A 7,765-nucleotide genomic window follows, 5' to 3' on the forward strand; every position below is an offset into this window, starting at 1 on the left:
CCATGTTTTAATTTTCTCTAGATGAACTATGAAGAGCAACATATATACAGATATCTATATCTACATATGTATACATTTTATTTTAGAGAGAGAGAGAGAATGCACAAGGGGGGTAGAGGGGCAGAGGAAGACAGAGAATCTTAGGCAGGCTCCACACTCATTGCAGAGCCCCACATGGGGCTCTATCCCATGACCCTGCAATCATGACCTGAGTCGAAATTAAGACTCAGATACTCAACTGACTGAGCCACCCAGGTGTTCTAGTGAAGGGCAATATTTGTTTTTAAGAATATAGTTCTTAAACGCTTATCACTTCTACCAAAAGAGATTTTTTTTAAAGTCCAATGAAGTGGAATGTTCTTTAAGATCACCTTTATCTTTCAACCTAAACCATTTCCTTCCAGGATATACAGTTATTACTTCAAACTTATACACTGTCTTATAGCTAGCATTCTCAGATAATTTAATCTACTATATTCAGCAGAAAGTCTTTGCCCTATTCAAAAGAGAAGTAAGGTTAGAATTCTGAAATTGCTCACTCAGTATTTCAAAATGAACTAGTACTAGAGTTAGTAAGATCCAGAACTCTTATTATACTTTTGGACAATTCTTATTTACTATTAAAATTATTATAAATTATAATAATTACAAAAGAAAGCATTTAAGCTTTAGGATTTGATCATATTGAAAGAGATAAATTTGTTCACTTTACAACAAGGAGCATATGAGGAAAATGTTTTATAACATTTCCTTTCCTTTCAATTGTAATAAACAACCGTGCTGGAAAAATAATTACTTTATCATTCTGGATCTCAGGGAACATTAATCTCATCTCAGGTAAAGCCATTTCAACTTTTTAGAGCTGATTCAATCATCTATGAGTGACTGAATGAAACCTCATTCATGAATGTGTCTGGCACAAGTAGGTACTGTGTGCACATGGTTAGATCTGAATCTAGATTCTATCCTTTATGAGAAGTCACAAGATCCAGGATTTCCTCTGCTCAGATATCCAGATGCCATAAGTGAATCGGGGTAGTGAGAGTGCTTTCAAATCAATCAACACTCAAAGTTTTGGTTTCTCACCATTGCTCATGTCAGATGCAATTCTAAAACAAGTATGTGTTTTTAGTTACTGTGTTTTTATTGTGATGACTATTGGTTGCAGTTAGCTTCTGCAATTCTACCTGGCTCTGAAGTTGATTAAAAAAAAAAAAAAGTAGCTGTTAAGACGAACATTTTAATTTAAAGCTATTCCTTAAGCTTACATAGATTCAAAAATAGTTGAGGTATCAGTTATAATACTTTAATATTCCAGTTATGGTCAATTTAAGTGGAGTCTGGGCAAAATACTTTCACACGAAACAAATACTGAATATAACAAATGACATCAAAGAATTTATATATTATATTAAAAATTCTTTTCCTATGCTGTTCAGGTCTTCCAGGTAATGAGATAAAAAAACAGAACAATCTCTTATACATTTTTAATGGCACATGTTATTTGATATTAGTTATCTTTGTACATGTTTTACTTTTACAAGTGTAATATAAAATTCTTGAAAATGGTATGTAATGGGCACTTAGCATTAATTGAATGAATAAATGGACAAACATCCAATGAGCCTAAGGGAGAGGACAGATAAGCAGCAGATTTGTGTCCCTGTGTGCACTGGAAGGTACACATTTGTAAAACATAATCCGACTATGCTTACGTGATGACTGGGTACATTGAAAAATTCACTAATGACAAAAATACAAAACAAAACAAAACACCATACCACTGAGGAACACATACGCCCACAGATGAACATAGTTACATAGGCAAATGCAAAGAAAAGTGTTAACGGAACATACACCAAAGTGATAACAGTGGTTACTGCTAGGGAGGAGGTCGTGTTGCTGAGGGCAAAGAGGACCTTAAACAACCAATAACATTTTAACTTTTTACAAGAGAAATAGATCTATATTATGCAATTCAAAATTAATTAGAGAAAAAGGAAAGGGAAGAAAACATAAGACACTGACAAAGAATCTAGAGACTTTCTAGGCCTAACTTGCTGTGTTGTCAGGAATAAATATTTAACTGCTCTTGATCTCCATTTTCTCATTTATAAAATGTGCAGGTAAGATTAGCTGATCTCTTAGCTCTATATTTATGATGAACTGTGAACTATCAATCATTATAAATTATTGCCTGAAACCACCTGATCAAAGAGATATTAAAATCTAAATACCAGCCAGGTTGTTTAGCATTAAGAATATAAGAACTAGAGGGACACCTGGGTGGCTCAGTCAGTTGGGCGGCCAACTTCGGCTCAGGTCATGATCTCACAGTTTGTGGGTTCGAGCCCCGTGCTGGGTTCTGTGCTGACAGCTCAGAGCCTGGAGCCTGTTTCAGATTCTGTGTCTCCTTCTCTCTTGCTGTCCCTTCCCCACTCTGTCTCTGTCTGTCTCAAAGATAAATAAACATTTAAAAAAAAATAAAAAAAAAAAGAATATAAGAACTAGAAAGCTTCATTTTACTTTGGTACTAAAGCATGGTGTATATCTGCACAAAGGATCAATAGGCAATTTCAGGTGTTGTACTCTTGAAAGGCAACAGCAAGCTGGAATAAGTGGATAAAAGGGACATTAGGAGAATCCAGAGGAAAAATGGGCCTCTGAATGAGGAAAAGAAAAAAGAAATCAGTACTCATCTTTTTTGGAAAAGAAAATGTTAGTGCAGTAGTACATAACATTCTGAAGTATTCCTTTTGATGCAAGGGACATTGTGAAGATGTCTAAAATGTTTTGTTTTTAACCAAGTATACCAATATGTACAAGACCATCTTACTCATCCACACTTCTTTGTGTTGTACTTCATCATCTAAATGACAGATGATGAGAAGGATGAGATGATCAAAGTAAAGAATATGAGGGCCAAGGATATCTGTTGCATAGTTGTTAATTTTCTTTAAAATGTGTTTTTAAGCAGCCATTTCAAAGAGGCATGACCCCATGTCAGAGCAGCTAAAAAAAAATGTCCTGCTTTATGGCAGAATAGTAGTGATGAGGTCATGACCACAGCAGTGTGGAGGCAATAGATGTGTAGTGTGTGCATGTGTGAGAGAGAAAGAGAGACAAAAAGTTTGTGAAGAAGGGGAGTGTGAAAGCAGTATTACTAAAATTGACCCATGTAGAGACTGGATGCGTCCTGGAATAGTCCTCACAGTTGCACTTCTCCAAGGTTTCTCAAATCCATCCCCAAGCCTTCATTTCCAGTCTCCTGTTACATTGTGATAGTAGTGTGCGACTAGTTATTCTTTACAACTAGTCACCTCCTATTCTAAACTTAAGTCAAGACAACCACTTTTATCAGTTGTGCATAAATAATAATTGTAAAAGTCAAACATGGGTTTAAAAAGGCAAATCTGTATCTCTGTAATTACCTATAATAATATAACTTCCTTTCTTGTATTCCTATATGCTTGAATGGGATGGAAATGACTGCAGAAGAAAGGCAAAGCCGAGGAATGAATTTACATATCTTTGCTTATACATACATCTATCATTTATGTGGCAAAAGAAAAATGGCTGAGAATAATAGCTTTAAGAAAAAAAGTTGAAATTCCATAACATTGTAGATGCTTCTCCCAGATTGGTCTTAGCAAGCCAGAAATGGGCTCACCAATGGTCTAGTCACCAGTCCCAAAATGTGTCATATATTTTCGTGCCTCTGAGCCTCTGAATACCCTAGCCCACCCTTTTCCACCATCGACTATGAACATACTTATAAGATACACTCAAATACCCCTTATTCTGTAAAGCTCCCTGACTTCTCCAGGCAAGGCCAACACCTCCATCATACTCCTTGATCTACTATAGTCAAATTATTTCTATGTCCACTCTTTCCTCCCATCACTCATGAACCCTAAAACTTTAAGGCAGGCCCTGCACCTTCTTTAAACAGCTTCCTGTCTTAGCATGTTGCCTGGCTGATAGCCTTCCATAAATAGTAGTTTGAATGGAGACAGAAAAAAACAGCAACGAAACATCTGTTTCTAAGGGGTGTTAGGGAGCTCTCCTGCTATTTACACGATAAGACGGATTCACTTAAGCTAGTCCATGAAAAGTTCTTATTTTAAAAGGCAATCAAGGCAAGACATCTTGTAATTTTCATCAGAAACATTTTTCTTTATCAAACAGCCCTTGTTAAAAGTTCTCCCTTACACAGGAAATTCTTACAAGGTTCTGTAAAAAAAGATACCTAAATCATCAAAATATGACTTTCACACAACCTAATAAGGGTCCTTTAAAAATCATAATCCAATTAAGAAAACCTATGTTTTGCCTGGCATTCCAAATGTGTCTATTTTGAAACTGATTTAATGATTAGATCGTTGTATTCTTTCTCATTTTCTTCTTTTTTAATGTAAGAATTTGTGCATGTTTTTCCTTTTCCCATTTGCTCCTGACACTATATATTTTATGACTATGGTCTTTAATATCAATTAGATCTCCAGCTGAAATCTGCAAAGCTCTTTGAGTACCTTAAAGGCCCCTAAATCTCCAAGGAACACCCCAATTTTCCTTTTCTCTAATAGAAAAGGTGGCAAAGTTCACTAGACTCCCTATAAATATGCATCATGCTTTGTAACTGAGATGCTCCCAAATGTCCTCCCTTCAGAGTGAGGGCCTATTACACCCAGCATAGCAATGAAGTCCCTTCATTTTGGAGTAGGTATACTTACTACTCTTTAGCATATCCAAAAAATCCTCAAGACCTCAAGGAACCTCTGGTTGGTGAGGCAGCAAATTTATGGGAAAACACCAGAAGATCTTTAATGAGGCAACAAGAAATGGATCAGGGGATTCCATGAATTATGGTAAATTATTTGGACTCCAGAACGGAATGGGGACACACACAGACCAATTGTCTTCTTGGGAGGTAGGAGCAAGAGTAAAGAAGGATATAAGAAAAGTTTCAGATTCCCAGAGGAGTAAATGTTAGGGTGAAATGAAATGTAGGTGCCAGTAAATTTTCTGATTTCTGTACCTAGCAATTTTGAAGTGCTTCATGGTTTATGAACAGATCTTTTATGTGGTTAGGTCTACATCTCTTTTTTTTTTTTTTTAATTTTTTTTTTAAACATTTATTTATTTTTGAGACAGAGAGAGAGCATGAACAGGGGAGGGTCAGAGAAAGACGGAGACACAGAATCTGAAACAGGCTCCAGGCTCTGAGCTGTCAGCACAGAGCCCGACGCGGGGCTTGAACCCATGGATCGCGAGATCATGACCTGAGCCGAAGTCGGACGCCCAACCGACTGAGCCACCCAGGTGCCCCGGTCTACATCTCTTTAACAGAAATAAAAATAGCTGGTCAACATCCTAAATATGAAACTATAAAATAGACCACTGAAAAAATATTCTTGTTGTTCCAGGTATGGAGAAGAAAAAAATAACAGACAAGAAAATAAGTTATTTTGTATCACTAACTTTAGCAAATCATAAACTTAATTAGGATTGACTTTAAAAATGGACGTTCCAGAGTTATTAAACCTATATTAATTTATTCAATAATATGTACTATGCAATATGGATTACAAAGAATAAAGAGCAGTCTTTGCCCTCAAGGAGCTCACACTCAAGCACAGAATCAGCATCTTTTCATTTCAACATTTGTGTTCAATTTTTAACAATGTTTGGATCACTTTTCAGTATTTTTGATAGAACATCAACTGTATCAGAAGGCCAGGGATATTTGGAAAATAGGAAATATCCAATGGGATCTTAAAGTCCTTGTGAAGTCTTACAGAAAAGAATTTTAACTTTGCTTAACTTGGTACTTCCCAAAATTATGTAACTTTTTTTTTTTTTCACCTAACACCTATAAGTAGATCATGGCACACTTTGAAAAATGCTGATTTGTGTAGAGTTTTAAAAAAGCGTATTGCTATAGATTTCCTAAGGCACTGAAAACACAAATTTTTAACACTTTTCACATTTTCAGAAAATATGTGAAAGACAGAGCCTCTGGTTACAAATTCTTGGGAATTATAAAAATAATTTCATGGATGGGTTAAGGGATAGGAAGAAAATAACAAATAGCTTTCCCAAGCCATGGAAAACTATCTGTAACTGTAAACTATGTTTTATAAAGACTAAAAATATTCATAAAGTTTTAATAGTAGGTAATTTAAATATATAAGCCTTTTACTAACAGCTACCTTATGTGAATATGCTGTTTAGATTCTTTCAAATAAACATTATCTTAATCTGTGACAAATTTTACTTATGGTCTTACATGTACAGGCAAGACATTACATGGTCCATATTCCATGTACTAACATTCATTATCTTTCTGCCCTTTCCTGAATTTTAAGTTTGTACCTGCTCTTCTCTCTTGGTGCTAACTAATGGAATCCTAGTATTTAGGCACTTCTAAATGCTGGTTTGAAAAGAATTTAGGAAGCTTAAATGGGGAAAATGTACCCTCTTCCCCATAGCTGTGGGAAAATAGATAAAATTCTATACTATATCATAGAACTGACTTTGCAAATATGATTTTTTTTAAAGTAGTCCTGTTAAACACTTGGTACTTCAGTGCTGCTATGCTCAGTGAAAATAGCATAACTTTAGTAGGCCGTAATTCAGATTGGTTGTCTGATTTAGTAATTTGTAGCCTTGTTAATAACACCTAAAATGACATTTTGATTTCCGAAAGTTTGTTTCCAAATTTGTTTTGAGAACAAAATCATCGGCACATCTCTTTCAAATAAATGGTCACATACACATCTTTGATTATGTATGATTTCTTATTTAAAGAAAGAGTTTTCACCAACTCATCTTATTTAAATAAATGGTGCTATGACCAAAACAGATACTTAAGCATAAGTATCTGAACAGGGAAATGATAGCTCAAAGAAAAACATAAATTAGCCTCTGCATATGCAGTCTATTTTTAACACAAAGTAGTAAAAATTCTTCCTATCTCCATATTCTTCCTAGATGGCAGAAAGTGCTTTTCTTACCTGAGATTACACTTTTATTTCTCAAATGTCACAACTGATTGATTCTCCGGAAGCTTTTGGGTAGTTCTTTTAGATAACTGTAATAATAATAATTCCTCACTTTTGGAGGAACTAAAATATGCAGTAGTCCTTATAGTCTCAAGCTGTGGCTATTACAAAATGTTGTTATTCTTACTAACCTAAGGCTGCGGTGACCTCTTGTTCACAGGCATCGCTGCTCTTATCTTTATTAACCAACTGGTTTCCTCTGCTAACTCATTCAGATGTTACTGTTTTTCAAGATGAGGCTGCAAACTAAATAAAATCATCCCCCTAAGGAGTCCACAGCAAATATTCAGGTCAATATTATTTGTGTTGTCCACAAGACTATGTTCCAGTGATTATGTGTGCCTTTGAAGGATAGATAGGAACATACTCGTATGCAAGAGCTGACCTAACAACTGTTGGCAAGTCTTTATTGCTAAAGCCCATCAATATCATTTTGTCTAGTAATAATGAGGAAATATACTTTTTCAGATAGATTGTAAAAAGAAGCTTATCAAGTCCTACTGATTATTCAAAACCGTTGCACCTCCATCTAGAAACACTAAGGGCAGTATAACATCCACATAGGATTCTTTTTTTTTTTATTTATTTTTATTTTTTTTTATTTTTTAATATATGAAATTTACTGTCAAATTGGTTTCCATACAACACCCAGTGCTCATCCCAAAAGGTGCCCTCCTCAATACCCATCACCCACCTTGCCC

This window comes from Panthera uncia, chromosome B4 (genome assembly GCF_023721935.1).
Source record: "Panthera uncia isolate 11264 chromosome B4, Puncia_PCG_1.0, whole genome shotgun sequence".
Lineage (NCBI taxonomy): Eukaryota > Metazoa > Chordata > Mammalia > Carnivora > Felidae > Panthera > Panthera uncia.